The sequence below is a fragment of the Schistocerca gregaria genome, chromosome 9, assembly GCF_023897955.1.
Source record: "Schistocerca gregaria isolate iqSchGreg1 chromosome 9, iqSchGreg1.2, whole genome shotgun sequence".
NCBI classification, from domain to species: domain Eukaryota; kingdom Metazoa; phylum Arthropoda; class Insecta; order Orthoptera; family Acrididae; genus Schistocerca; species Schistocerca gregaria.
The window spans coordinates 33,467,413-33,482,093 of record NC_064928.1 but is presented as its reverse complement, the minus strand read 5'-3'; the positions used below and the strand labels follow the sequence as shown (position 1 = coordinate 33,482,093).

Genomic DNA, 14,681 nt, shown 5'->3' with positions numbered 1-14,681 from the left:
GTAAAGCTGCATGCCCTCGGGAAAAATTACGGCTGTAGTTTCCCCTTGCTTTCAGCCGTTTACAGTACCAGTACAGCAAGGCAGTTTTGGTTATTGTTACAAAGTTTTACCTACTATGAAAAACTGTTATCTTCGACTATACAGAGAAGCAGTCGTCAGTCGGAAAAACAGCGTCGCCAGGAGCACCTTCGAAGATGCCCATTGCAGCTCTGAGCGAAATACCAGGAACCGAGAAGTTTCTTCATCCACGGCCATACAAGCCGGAAGAATCTTTAAAAACTACGACATCTGGTCGTGATAGGCTTCATTGTATGATTTGCGAGCACTGCCAACAGAGACGTCCAATTGTGCAGCGCAGTGTTAGTGTCCCGTGATTATCTCTAATGAGAGTGTCAGCACGTTCCAACATCCCAGCTGTCACAGCTGTTGCGGGAGATCGGGCAGGTCTGTGCGACCTTCTTGTGAACACAAATTCCTCGCCCAACGACTCATCGTGCTTTTGTTCACTGCCAGGTCTCCGTAAATATCCTGCAAGCGGCAGTGAAAATCAGAGATGCTCAGGGTTTCCGCCAAAGACACTGAATGACAGATATTTCCTTGGTACGCATCTCCGTTTCAGACGCCATTTCGAAGGCTACGTATAGAGCTGCCATCTATCGGAACTTCATGAAATAATAGGGGCTGAAGCGGGCATATTCCACGACGTCCCAAAAGAAATCCCACATTTTTGCAACCGAAACTGGCCGAGAAGAAACGTAAAATGTGTTGCATTACTGACTGAACGCATCTCCTATGATAATCCAGGCGGCCTGTAAAAGTCATTTAACCCATCTTGATCTAATAAAACCACGGGTTTCAGTTAAAGAGGAGACACCCACTCCTCCGCATGTCTGAGGGCTTCAGTGAAATACCGCCGTTCCTCAGAATCCTGCCTTCCAACCTCTCTATGTCGTCGGTATCGACAGTGGCAAGATATTCGTCCTGGATGTTTCAAGTCCGTACTAAAATTACTACAGTAGTTCCTCAGAGTAGTCCGGACGTACAAAAGGAAGCGAGCAGAGGACCTCATGTTTTATTTACTTACTAAAACGTGACTAAAGCTTACATTTTATGCTTGCACGCGGAGATGTTCGTCTATCAAGCTTTTGACGGATGAAGAAGGCAATGTATGCTCAAACGTCAACAGCTATCAGTTTACTTGTTCAGCGAAACCTTGATTCTTGAGAAATTTCTTGATTGTAGGTCTACGGCAAGTACTGTGCTGGTTTTGATGAGTGAGTTTGTGCCTACCTAAATACGTGACATAAATGAGTGATCTTTTTACTGCATTGACCTAGAAGCTTAAACTAGATATCACACCCTGTTCCACAGAGAATGGGTTCTAAAAAGACGGTAAGAAACACAGATGAAAATGAGGAATAAATATTCATTCGTGTTATATAATTACAATTTAGCAACTTCCGGATTTTTCCTTCACTTATAGTGTGAAACCTCGCTCCTTGGAAAATTTGATGTTTCTAAATCAATTGGAAGCAACACAAATTTTGATGAGTGAATTTGCGAGTATGAAAATATGTGACACGAATAGCCGTATCTTTTGATCGTGTTGACTTTGAATCTCACATTTTTTACACCGCCAAGGAACTATAGACATTCCCGAGCGGCCGAGCAGTTCTAGACGCTAGTCTGGAACCGCGCGACCGCTGCGGTCGCAGGTTCGAATCCTGCCTCGGACATGGATGTGTGTGATGTCTTTAGGTTAGTTAAGTAGTTCTAAGTTCTAGGGGACTGGTAACCTCCGCTATTAAGTTCCATAGTGCTCAGAGTCATTTTTTAAACTATAGACATTAGTACATGACATAAATTTGAGTTGATAGACCAGTCTGTTCAAGACAGAAGGGGCCTTAGCTCACGGAAAGACAGGCAGACAGACAGTCGGATCAAGGAATCACAAAAAAATATTTTTTCTAATTGTATAATTACAAATAAACAGTTTCCGGATTTTTTAATTAATGTATAGGGTGAAATCTTGCTTCTGCCAAATTTCATGATTCTAGGTCAACGGGAAGTACACTACAAGTGTTGATGAGCGAGTTTTCGAGTATCAAATTACATGACATAATGGCCGTATATTTTGATTGCACTAACACTTTTACGCCATCAAGCGACTACAGAGCTTAGTACGTGCAATTGATTTTAACTCGATACGTCAACCTTTTACTGAGAAAAAGGATTCGTAGCAGTCGGGCAGGCTGACAACAAAGCGCTCCTACAGGAGTTCTAGGCACGAAACCCTAAAAGTTACGTATAGCTGATAACTGGCCGTATTTGCGTAAGATACTGGTGAAAATTTACAGCCGCCCGCAGACGAGGCGCTGAGAGCGACGGACTATAAAGGAGACGCGGGCGCGCTGGGGAGTGCGGAGCCGCGGGGCAGCTCAGGGCTGAGTTATACGGCTGGCGTAGGCCCCGCCGTGGCCTCACAAAGTGCGCCAGATTTACGGGCGCGTCTGAAGCCGGTAAGCACACGACCTCACTTGCGTAACAGGCGACGAGATTCCGAAAGAGTCCTGCAGTTTGAGGGACGCTCAAGTCAAACGTAACACATAGCCTAATATTTGTTATTCGGTCACGAGGTGGCAGCGTACTCGAGGTAGCGAATGTGGAACGACTCTTTATTTATTTAATTGTTTGTTAGGTTTTAGGTGGTATCCCTCAGTTCAGCACCTACACTTTTTAGAGCCTACCATTGACATTAGTTAGTGACAGTATTTAATTGAATTATCTCGTGTTGAGAAACGAGACTTTAACTAGGTAAACAACTTTTTATTTCCAAGATCGCAAAAAAATACTTATTTATTTCCGACAACCGGTTTCGACAGACTTTGCTGTTATCTCTGGTATCCAAAAACTTTTGTTACAAAACGTGTTCATTTCGAGTTGGAGCCTCGTATAAAGTTGTCACATTTGTGGATAAAATGTAGTGCATTATACAAAGGTCTGCCTGATTTCTCTTCAACAGGATCGGCAAGAGTTCAAATTCTTGAAAAGCGTGCGGTACAAAAAGAATTTGGCAGTATGAGCCCATTTTATTAGTATGACGTTCCAACCCCTCTGCGTTGGATGTATGTACTACTTAGACTGGGAAGGGGGTTGTATCCTCTTTTGAGTTAAGATAAGTCACAACTGTTGTAACCGGTCCCTATATCTGGGGTACTGGTACTCGGATGGAGCTGCCGTCTAGCCGGTCCCACACGGATCTGGAGACACTGCTCACTAAGGGAGTACTTCAACATCGCGCAGCGCGTTCGTTAGAGAGACGTGCAGCGTGTGCAGGAGCGTTGTCCTGTTGGGAAGTGGCGACACGATACTGGAGGCAGAGTGTCCGTTGCGTACCAGCTCCCCCAGTCACTGCCAGCCGTGACCTGGAGTCACGCCCCTGTGGCGCTGTGCCACTACGGACAACTGGAAGAACGGGAGAGCACCGTACTGGCAGACGATGGCCACCCGGCGTGGTGCAGAACCGCGGTTCATCGTGGTCACTGTGTGGCGCCGTTCGTGAGCAGTCCCCGCTTCCAGGTCACGCCAGTGTGTGTTGTGGTGGCGGCCACGTACGCACGGGGTTGTAATGCCCTAGGCCGGCTGTGTTGCACGGAGTCCGTTCAGGGTCTCGGATCGAAGGCACAGACGCGAAGGTGAAGGGGTCGGTGCGCGGCACGGCTGGGGTACCTGGCGCTGCTCACACGCAGGCGACTCTAACCTCGACCGAGTGTGCGCCTGTTCCGGTGCAGTCCCGACATCGGGCCACCGTCACATCTGAGTGCTCTACAAATCTGGATTCCACCACGGGGACAAATGGAGACCTGTCAACACAACACAACGTCTGAACGGTTTTCGTTACACTGTCCAAACTGTACGGTCGGTTGGGGGACACGGTGGGAATTAGTATGAGCTGAGCGGTTTACCTTTGCGACGAAGCCCACTCTCATTTCTGTGTGTTCGTCAGTAAGCAAAACTGGCACATTTAGCGATCCAGAGGTCTCTTCGCCTCAGCGGGTGTCTGTGTGGTGTACGGTGTCCAGTCACGGAATAACCCGGGTGATAGTACTCGATGGCACGGTAACTACCGAACGGTACGAGAAGGTTTTGAGAGATGATTTCAACCCCGTTCTCCAAAGTGACCCTCATTTCGACTTGATGTGGTTTATGCAAAGCGGAGCTCGATCCTAGCGTAGCAGGAGTGTGTTTTATGTTCTGGAGGAGCACTTGGGTGGAGACGACATTCTGGCTCTGGGGTCCCAGAGGCCACTGGCCACGATTGACCACGATATTCTCCTGATCTGAACACATGCGATTCCTTTTCGTTGGGGTATACTAAAGACAAGGTGTACAGCAATAACCCCAAAACCATTGCTGACTTGAAAACAGCCATTCAGGAGGTCATCGACTGCATCGATGTTCCCAACACTTCTGTGGATCATGCGGAATTTAGCTATTCGTCTGCGCCACATCATCGCCTATGATGGTAGGCATATCGAGTATGTCCAAACATAAATCCGAATATCTGTAGTGACGTTTACATGTTGAATGAAGTGTGTGTGGAGGCCGTGGTCTGTAACTAATATACGTTTTTTTATATACGTATATGCACACATCAAAAAAAGTTTTGCATCACCTCGGTTCCGAGAGTTCCGCAACCTGTACAGACACTTGGAATAAACATAAACATCATTTCCACCATTTTTATTGCTCATGAAACCCACACATTGCAAGCTGTACCGCCATACAGCGACACTTTCAGAGGTGGTGGTCCAGATTGCTGTACACACTGGTCCTCTTGCATTGATGCATGCCTGTATTCGTCGTGGCATACTGCCCACAAGTTCATCAAGGCACTGTCGGTCCAGATTGTCCCACTCCTCAACTGCGATTCTGCGTAGATCCCTCAGAGTGGTTGGTGAGCCACGTCGTATATCCATAAACAACCCTTTTCAGTGTATCCCAGGCATGTTCGATAGGGTTCGTGTCTGGAGAACATGCTGGCCACTCTAGTCGAGCGCTGTCATTATCCTGTCAGTCACAAGATGTGCACGATGGGGGCGCGAATTGTCGTCCATGAAGACGAATGCCTCGCCGATACGGTGCCGATATGGTTGCACTATCGGTCGGAGGGCGGCATTCGCGTATCGTACAGCCGTTACGGCGCCTTCCATGACCACCAGCGGCGTACGTCGGCCCCACATAATGACATCCCTCATTATAGATGTCGGACGTCGTAGCCTGGTCAGACTTGTAAAACGAGACAGGCGCCTGACTGTGGCGGAACTGACATCACTTTAATGGTGGGTAGAGTACAAGTGTGTCTGAACACACAGTGCAGCGAACATTGTTGGACCTCCACAGCCGACAAGCTACACGTAAGCCGATGTTAACAGCACGACATCGCCAGCTACGACTGAACACCGGCACTGGACGTTGGCGCAGTGGCAGAGCGCTGCACGACCTCACCAATCCCGACACCTTCTTCATCGTGCCGATGGGAGAGCGCCAATCCGTCGTATTCAAAGTGGAGCAACTGCTTAACACCGGTACTCCGGGACGAAGAGAAATTGGCGGCGGCTCCATTATGCTGTGGCGAACATTCACGTGGGCATCCATGGGTCCAATGGAGCTTCTCCATGGCGCCATGGCGGCCAAGGAGTATCGTACACCGGTTGCAGACCACGTACACCCCTTCGTGACGATCATGTTTCCCGACGGCAATGTGATTTTTCAACAAGATAATGCGCCACGTCACAAGGCCAGGAACCAAAGGTGGACATACTGGCTATTATATACGCGGTCATAATGTTCTGGCTGATCAGGATATTTTTGGGCTGCACGTTATATTCTTAACACTAACAATAACCACTGAGTAAAACATAGGCTAATAAGAGAAGAGCATCTTGTGGCGGGAGCATAAAACTGAAGATATTAAGTTTATCCTAACTCTACATGAATCGAATTTTATGGAAACTTTTTTTTGACCGATAGTGTGATAGATGCTCACTTCTTGGGCTGCAGTGTTGCTTGCTTTGGGCAGCACGGACAGTCCTTACACGCTAGTGTCAGCTGGCATTGACACCTCTTCGTTCGTTAGGAATCTTCCGTTCTTAATGGCCATAGTTCATTAACCCTTTTGGTTGCCAAAGTTTCGTTCACTGCTGCGTGAGCGTCTTCACAGAGCGTCTTAATGTAGGTGGGTCTAGGCGAGTGACGGGTCGGACGGCGGCGACCGACAATAAACACGCGATCGGCAGAGATAAAGCGTTTCAAAAGTACATAAAAGTTAACTGTCGATCCTGGCGAGCTACTGGGTAATTGAGGGTTATTAGAGAGCAGCTCCTAACGGATATCCTGCGTGGGCTGTCGTTGTCGTGTGCTAACGAAACTTGACGGACATGCTAATACGACGATCCAGAACCCATTTACGCTGGAAGAAAATGGTTGCAATTTTGGCCACCAGGTGTAATTCTGGCGCTGTACGCTATTTGTATGACGGTAAGACATCCACACTGTCGTTTGACAACGGTTTGTCTATCGAGAAGAGGGGCCGCGCGCTGGTAGTGAAAAAATGAATGAGCTGTCACATTTTGATCTTCATGTTTAGAAAAAAAACTTAAATTTTATAGTTAATTATCTCAATTTTTACCACAGTTGGAAAATTCTTGAGTTTCATAGACCTATGAGCATGCTTTGTATGCTGCGCAAACTTGACGGAAGAATCTCTCTTACTTATGAATAAAAGTGTAACTTTAGCAACAAATGCAGCCAACAATAAGTGAAAAAAATGATGAAATTTCACGTGTAAAAAAAATTATTTTGTTATACAGTTGAACTTCCACTGCTATGAGTGCGAATCGTGAATCGCTCCTGGTCATGCTGGCAACGTTTTGTGAATTTATTTGGAAAAGTGCTGCCTCCCCTGCTCCAAGTCGGCCCGTTTGGCGTCCTACCGCCCTGAAAGATGCAGCATTTGATCGCAGTCTCCGATGCTCATATTGAACAAATTGTGTAAGCGGGCGTTAATAATAAAATCAACATTATGCCTTTCTCACTAGCTGACCTATTGTGCCCATGTCACGTTCCTAATCCACTGCACGTAAAAAGATATATATGCGTCTTTCTTGCATTCACAATGCCAGATTTGCACGCAGTGGCCAAAACTGGGACTAATTTTTGCCAGCGTAAATTGGTTCCCAACTAAAGCGTTACCGTATCTGCCAAGTTCCGCTGCAGCCCACAGTGGACCTCTGTGAGTAGATGCACTTTAATTATAGGCACATGGTACTTATCCATATACTATTAAGTTTCATGGTTTCTTGTCTTATTTTAAAACAGTTCTCATGTTTATATATTTCAGTGGTTTCTCTAAACAAACGTGGATAATAGTTCGTCATTGCAGATTTACGTAGCCGCTAGCAGGACAAGCAATTGATCGCTGTGCTGAAAGTTCAGTACTTACAAATATTGCACAGACAGCAGTTCGGTGGACACGGGTTTTCTGTTACATGGGCATAAAGAGTGAAGCAATAATGTAGAAACAGCAACAGAATAAATTATTTGATGCTGAAAACTATGTGAGCGATTGTATGAACGATGATTGGTTCAAATGGCTCTGAGCCCTATGCGACTTAACTTCTGAGGTCATCAGTCGCCTAGAACTTAGAACTAATTAAACCGAACTAACCTAAGTACATCACGCACATCCATGCCCGAGGCACGATTCGAACCTGCGACCGGAGCGGTCGCTAGGCTCCAGACTGTAGCGCCTAGAACCGCACGGCCACTCTGGCCGACGATGTTTGGTGATGGGAAGGTAACCATTAGCAACGAACTGAGATCGAAATTCTTCATTGGCACGACCATTTCCTTCATTACGAGAACGAACACCCCAACGTCGCCCATTACTGATGTCGATACAATCATCACCTCACACAGCTTTAGTTGTTTCATGGATTTCAGTTTTCTGGGCTTAGAAACTCGCTGCTTCGCGCTTTTTCTCACGCACCGATACAGATACGCTACAATCCGCCACCTAGCACGCTACAATTCAGAGGCCTCTAGCGGCTTGCGTCAGTGTGTGTGTGTGTGTGTGTGTGTGTGTGTGTGTGTGTGTGTGTGTGTGAGTTCCTAAGGCACCAAAGTGCTGAGGTCATCGGTCCCCTGACTTACAAACTACTTAATCTAACTTACGCTAAGAACAACCCGAGGGAGGACTCGACCTCCGGCGGGAGGGGCCGCACGATCCGTGACATGGCGCCTCAAACCACGCGCCACTCCGAGTAATATGAATGACACACAGCGCATAATCAGAACAGAATACAACACTCGGAGCCATTGCTTTTAAGCACACTCTTGTACATCAGTTCTACACATTTTGTCAGACAACACGCTGAGGTATACAGGGGTCCACACAGTCAGCGGGAAGACGTCGTCCGCCAGCTGCTACAGCTGGATCCTCTCTCACCGAACAGTTCTGCTGCAAACGGGCGCCTGACAAGCCGTATACAACCCTTTATGGCTCAGCTGAGCCAGCTTGACGTCCGTTGGCCAAACATTCGTGGCCGCTTTTCACCTCGGAAACCCGCGTTGGTGTGTAATCTCCGATACGCGAGAGCACGTGTGCCTTGTACTGGTTATCACCCCTCGTCCAAAGTGGGTCAACCGCCATCTAGTTGGCTAGGCAGCTGTCTCTAACGGACTTCCCAGATACCGTGCCTCAACTTCACACCGTACGCCGCTTCTAGCCGCAACATTGCACCTTGGAACGGACTATTTTTCCTTACACTTTCGGTCAATACGTTTACACGCTTGCGAATCACGAATTACTGTTTGTGCTGAGGGAGAAAGGCGACGGAAGTATGTCTTGGGGGAGTCACTACTTCCGAACGTGAAGTTCATTTTCGGTATACGCGTCTCACGGGGGCGCCTGGACTGAGAGGAATGAAACGGAGAAGCGACAGGTGTTTAAAAGCGAAAGCGGCGAGGTAGCAAGCGAGGAGGCGTCCCTGTTAGGAGAGCGTGGCACACATCTGCGAAGGCGCCAAAGGCCGCGCCGCACGCACGCCACGCCGCAGCCCGCCAGCCAATTGTGTGTGGCCCAGACAACGGCGCGCGGCGCGTTGGACACAAGTTTTGATAACCATTCATTAGAACCGACTTTCATTGAAAGCCTGCGGTGTTTATCGAGCACGCGTGCCAGAAGACGTTGAACAAACTCGAAAACGCAATGGACCCTCTAAAAGCTGCCAAGTTTCTCGGTGTACGGGAGAAAAATACACTGCAGGTGGAAAGCCCTGTCCGAAACGTCATCTACCGAGGCTACAGAGCATCGCATTCGTACTGAAGATCACTGAACAACAAACAACACTGCGAGACGGCCCGCCTACGTTCCGCCGTCGTACGAAGTCACGTTTGCTGGCAGAGCGGTGGCGCTGCGGCTGGGACGGTGACTGAGTTGCTCGCCTTAACACCCTCTGCACTCCCCCCGAGTCTGTCCTAGCAGGCACTCCTGGTGACACCCTGAATCAGGTCCAGACTTTGGGCACGTGCGACTGGCCACATCAGCAGTCTGCTCAACCTGAAATGTTCGAAAGCGCGGCAGAAGTGCGCAAGATGAGGGAAACAGGCAAATACTTGGCTGTCAGAAGTTCTGCGTGTAGGACGGCGTGTGGGCCTCAGGTTTCTGCCGGGTGCGCCGGAACTGGCAGTCGATGAGACCAGCCGTTCCGCACGCCTGCGCTTCTGCCTCCGGCTGACGCAGAATCGACTCGGCACGCCGCAGCGCTTTGCGTACTTTTCTGGAGACGCTGGACTTCGTGTGTTATACGGGGACGTGGTACTTGCCACAGAGCTGCTTCCAGTCCAGCTCGCGTAAGGAGGGCTGGAAGGTTGAATGAGATGCATCCGAACTTGTATAATTACCCTCACTTTGACCTGGCGGATCCTACGGGAACGATGCGTGGCTCCGTCGCAGTATGTTCCCAGGTTCTCCATTTAATGCCAGTTCCTAAACCTTGGTTACCTGATGTCTACCGTCGTACGTTCGGCTTCTTCATCATCTCCGTGGCGGCATACCGCGGGGGGAGGGAAAGCAACTGATACTGGGTCCAGAGACATTAACGTGATCACCGCCTATCTCGGACGTGAGCGTGCAGTAACCACTCACTGACGGTGGCTGGAAACACTGGCGGTGGACAGTACGTAGAGCGTAGAGTAGGGAGACGCGGAAAACAGCACAGTCGTTTTCTTAATGAGAAAGCAGAGCGATCCGAGGGTGGAAGTTCGTAAACTGTTCGCGTGACGCTGGCTAAAGTAAACCGCGAATGCTAAATGGCGCTATCGAAAGCCGGCATCAAGGCGATTGTAGTGCGGCACGTGTCACAGGCGAAAAGAGCGAACGACAGCAGCGGAGATGCGTACAGGCGAACAGGTGCTGAGCAGCTGCCCGCCCAGGGGCTGCGGCTGGGCTTCCGCGGCCGGCCGTCGTCGACAAGGGCCGCAGCCTGCACGCCAGCAGCGCAGCGAACGTCCACCGAGTGGCGACTGGGGCCTTTTCAGATGGATCGCGTTTTGTGCCCCTCAGGACAGAGGATAATTGCCGTATACGGCACTACGGCCCCCCGGAGACCATCAACACTAGTACGCACCGATCCTGTCCACCGCTACGTCTGTTTTATTTTGGCATCCGGCAGCAGAGCAATGGAGCTTGTGGCACGGCTCGCACTGCACGAGCGCCGGGACCAGTTCGCCGTACGTCCTGTCCCCGGCAGTCGAGGACCAGTGGGACGACGTCGCTCGGAGGTTTCGTACCGCGGACCCTCAGCCGGCAGCTGGCCGCGGCACGGCCTCCGCGTCCCTGCCGGTGCCTCACCGGCTCTTCCTGCAGCCCGAGCTGCAAAACGTAGCTGTGCAGCCTTTAGGCTGTGAGAGAGATAACACTGGTGCAGCAAAACGAGGCCTTAATTGTTAAAGTGGCGAGCACGGAAGATATCTTGGAGTGCCTGTTCGGTACAGAATTTAGAACGCTGTCTGGAGTCGATAAATTTACTGGCAGATGGGAACATCGGGAACGGATAGCCGTAAACTCGTGGAGACGGCAGCATCTACCTACTCAGTCAGTCTACAATTTAACATACCCCGTTTCTTCCCTCGATTACAACAGTAGAGAACCGCGCAGGTTCACTGACGGTTAAGAGCCACGATTGTCGAGTTACGAGGCGCACCCTTAACCCTGAATGTGTGGAGGCTTCTAAGAGCTTACCAGACAAAAAGGTGAGTCATCGGCGTATATGACGCCCTTTAAAAAATGGTACTAGGGACTTTTCCCTTTTCACTCACGTACAAAGCGCAGCTAGGCCGATTGCTTAAATGACTCTATGCGCGCTGTAAGTTATCCAATCTTGCCTTTGAGATCCCTACGAGAGCGATACTTAGGGGGCTTACTATTTTCCTAGATTCCTTATTTACCGGTCATTGAAACTTGCTAAGAAGGTTTTCACGCTACAGATGGCACCTATCTTCACTCGCTTGTCAGTTCAGTTCTTTCGGCATCTCCGTGATACTCTCCCGCGGGTCAAACGAACCTGTCACCATTCGTGCTGCCCTTTTCTGTACACACTCAAAGTCCTTCGTTAGTCCTATAATAACAGTTGAAGACCGATAGCGGAGTGCTGGGATTAGAAAGGTTGTAAGACTGGGAAGTAGTCATCTGCCCCTGTTGTTCAATCTATACACCAAAGAAGCAATGACGGAAATGCAGAAAAGGTTCAAAAGTTGGATTAAAATCGAAAGTGAAAGGATACCAATGGTAAGATTCGCTGTGACACTGGCATCCTCAGAGAAAGTGAGGAAGAATTACAGTATCAGTTGAATGCAATGAACAGTGTAATGGCTACAGAATAGGGACTGAGAGGAAACCGAAGAAAGACGAAAGTAACGAGAAGAAGCAGAAATGAGAACAGCGAGAAACTTAACATCTGGATTGGTGATTACGAAGTAGATGAAGTTATAGAATTCTGCCACTTCCAAACAGGAGATTCCGGGCCAAGAGAAGTCTAGTAGTATCAAACATAGGCCTCAATCTGAGAAAGAAATTCCTGAGAATTTACGTTTGAATTACAGTATTGCATACTAGTGACACGTGGACTGTGTGAAAACCAGAACAGACAATCGAAGCATTTCAGATGGAGTGCTAGAGAATAATGCTAAAAATAAGGTCGACTGATAAGGTAGGCTACGGTATGAGGAGGTTCTCCGTAGAATCGGCCATAGAAAGAAAGTGTGGGAAACATCACAAGAAGAAGGGCCGGAATGCTGGCATACCAGAGAACAGTTTCGATAGTATGGGATTGAGTTGTACAGAGTAGAAACAATAGAGGATGACAAACATACAGCAAATAATTGAGGACGTAGGATGCAACTGTTACTCTGAGATAAAAAGGTTACCCCAGTAGAGGAACTGTGGCGGACCGCATAAAAAAAAATTCTATTTTTACAACAGCACACAGAATTCAGAAATATTCTAAGATGAGTCGTACGAGTGACTGCATTTCCCTTGTATTCTGTCGACAAACCAAGTTTTCAACCTGCTTTATCTACTGCTCGTTTTACGTGTTCGTTCCATTTCACACCCCTACAATTACCTGATCGATTTCAACTGTGACACGTTTTACTGCAGTCATAGGATACTAACCTTTATTCGTTTCTGGAAGTGCATTATTTTACATTTCTGAACACTTAAAGTAGCGAATCTTTACACCATATAGAAATCCTGTTACGATCTGGCTGAATATTGTTGCAAATTATTTTTCAAAAAGTACGTTATACATAACTTAACAGTAATGTCTCCGAATTTTTTATGTGAAATGTCTTAAAGCTTTTTAAATAAAACAAACGTAACTAAATTTCTACATCTTTATTCTTCATGTCTGCGCCCTAGCGACGTACTCGTATCTTCCAACGAGACGCCAGACTGTTGATACCGTCACTGTAGAACGTCTGACTTTGTCGATGGAGGAGAACCTCACCTCTGTTTGCACGGCTTCTTCACTATTGAACGTAAGTCCTCGAGCACTTTCTTTAACTTGTGGAAACAGACGAAAATCGGATGAAGTCAAGTCGGGACTGTACGGAGAACAAAGGATGACATGACGTGATCCCGAGGCGTCGGACTGCCGCGGGTGTCGCGGCGCTCGTGTGTGTCGAGCCGAAGAGAAGAACTCCTCCGAGGCGAAACTCGCTGTTTCTGACGCGCGCACACAGCCACGCTGCACACCATGACGTCACACGCTGCAATTCGGAGCCCTCTAGCGGTACAGGGTGTAAAGGAACTGAAAATATTGTGATTTAATCGCAGAGGTGCTGAAAAATTGTTCCAGTGACACACCAGAGAAATATCTGGTAAACTTTTTATCTTTGAGAGACATAGGAACAATTTCGCCCTTCGTTTTTTATTTCTGGTATGAACGACTACTTTTTGTCCTGATGGGCTGGTGGGATGTCGTACTGTCTAATTACTAGTATGTGTGTGTGTGGTAAATGAATGAGTTAAAAGACGCAAGATGTGTTTTTTATTATTTTCATCGCACAACAAGCCTTATTCCCATGCCTATGGAGTATTTATGTTAAGCAGAGAAGGCGAGTTTTAGATGGAACCGAAGATCTTCAAAACGGCGCTGCTCAACAATAGAGGTACGTGATTGTGCTCTCTACTTTCCTTTCGTGGCCGCTAGAATTACTTCCGATTCGTTTTGCCGAGACATTCAGAACCTGCAATCTTCTTTTTCTTATAAAAATACTAGTCCGATGCAAAAGAAATACTCTTAGATTTAAATAATTGCCATTCTTTTACTCAGGCCATGGGGAATGATAGAACGTACGTGCCTCTACTCTGAATGTACGTTCGCAATCTCCGAGTGTGTTACGACGAAATTATTTCACAATGAAAATTTCTCATCAGACCGCAACCACTCGCACGCGAATGTACGTACCCTCTGAATGTATCTAGTCAGTCACGCGCGTTGTTCAAAAGCTTTACTTTTAATATTCAGTGGATTACATTTCCGAAATTAATTTTTGTTTATGCTGCAAATCGTACTTCACGCGAAGTATTTATTACGTAAGTTTCAGGCTCAATTTAATAAAAAAAAGGGATTCCGAATAATAGAAATAAAGAATAACAATCAGACAAATCAAACCTAAATAAACAGAAAGAGGGAACGTTACAAGGGCAAGCAGACATGAAGAATTAAGGTGCAGAATGTCAATAAAGTTTGTTTTACTTAAAAAAAATTATCAGTTTGTACATTACAATTTCGGAGGTCTTTCTTTGTAACACGCCCTCGCATTAATACTTTTAATAAGGTAGTAAATAACAACAGTAACAGCACGGGACTGAACACGCTACCCTGGGGCACGCCTGAAGCTACTTCTACGTATGTCGATGACGTTCATTCGAGATAACACGCTGCATACTCCCTACAACAAAATCCTCAACCCAGTCACAAATTTCACTTGATACCGCCATACGATAGTGTTTTCGATAACTAGGTTGCACGTGTTGCTAAATCGTGTGATTTGGGACTCCAATAAATATTGCGTCCATAAATTCGAGATGTCATGTCAGAAAAGTGCGAGTT

General features: G+C 47.5%; 1 protein-coding gene across 2 annotated transcripts in view; it reads right to left on the bottom strand.

Annotated features, from left to right (window-relative positions):
* LOC126291933 (disheveled-associated activator of morphogenesis 1) overlaps positions 1-14,681 on the bottom strand; it is a 1,026,745-nt gene that overhangs the window by 458,294 nt on the left and 553,770 nt on the right. The gene's annotated exons all lie outside the window — the stretch shown is intronic.